Raw genomic sequence first — 997 nt, forward strand, 5'->3', positions numbered from 1 at the left:
AACAGTCAATCAGTCAGTCTCGGTCAGTCAGTCAATCTGTCAGTCGGTCAGTCCAGTCAGTCAGTCAAGCAGTCAGTCACTCAAGAAGTCAGTCAGTCAGTTAGTCAGTCAGTCAAGCAGTCAGTCATTCAGTCTCAGTCAGTCAGTCACTCAATCAGTTAGGCAGTCAGTCAGTCAGTCTCAGTCAGTCAGTTAGTCATTCAGCCAGTCAGTCAAGCAGTAAGTCATTTAGTCTCAGTCAGTCAGTCAGTCAGGCAGTCAGTCAGCCTCATTCAGTCAGTCTGTTAGTCAGTCAGTCGGTCAGTCCTGTCCAGTGAGTTCAGTCAGTCAAGCAGTCAGTAAGGCAGTCAAGCAGTCAGTCAGTCAGTCAGTCAATTGCATTCAGTCAGTCGGTAAGTCCCGTCCAGTCAGTCCAGTCAGTCAGTTAGTCACGGAGTCAAGCAGTCAGTCAGTCATTTAGTCATTCAATCAGTCAATCAAGTAGTCTGTCATTTACTCTCAGTCAGTCAGTCATTCAGTCAGTCAGTCGGTCAGTCCAGTCCAGTCAGTCAGTCAGTCAGCCCAGTCCAGTCTCAGTCCGTCAGCCCAGTCAAGTCTCAGTCAGTCAGTCAGTCAGTCAGTCTCGGGCAGTCAGTGAGTCAGTCAGGCAGACTCAGTAAGGCTGTAAGACTCTGACCGACAGAACTCCGATAGCCTAATGACTAGACCGTTGGTCTTCCAAGCGAGTGACCTGGGTTCGAGTCCCATTCGGAACGAATATCTTCAATGCATATATTTCTTTTCTAATTTGAAAATCCTTTTTTTTTTCATTTTCTTTCTTTTGCAAATATCGATTATTTATGTACGGAAGAAAATTCTGAGTCAGTTTAATTATTCGACCTGCAGATTTCAAAGATTTTAGATCAATAACTACCAAGATGCATTTTTTGTTTTTATTATATTTAAGACTGCAAGCTCCAGAGCTCCGATAGCCCAATGGCTAGACCGTTGGGCTTCC

This window comes from Uloborus diversus, unplaced genomic scaffold, assembly GCF_026930045.1.
Source record: "Uloborus diversus isolate 005 unplaced genomic scaffold, Udiv.v.3.1 scaffold_58, whole genome shotgun sequence".
NCBI lineage: Eukaryota > Metazoa > Arthropoda > Arachnida > Araneae > Uloboridae > Uloborus > Uloborus diversus.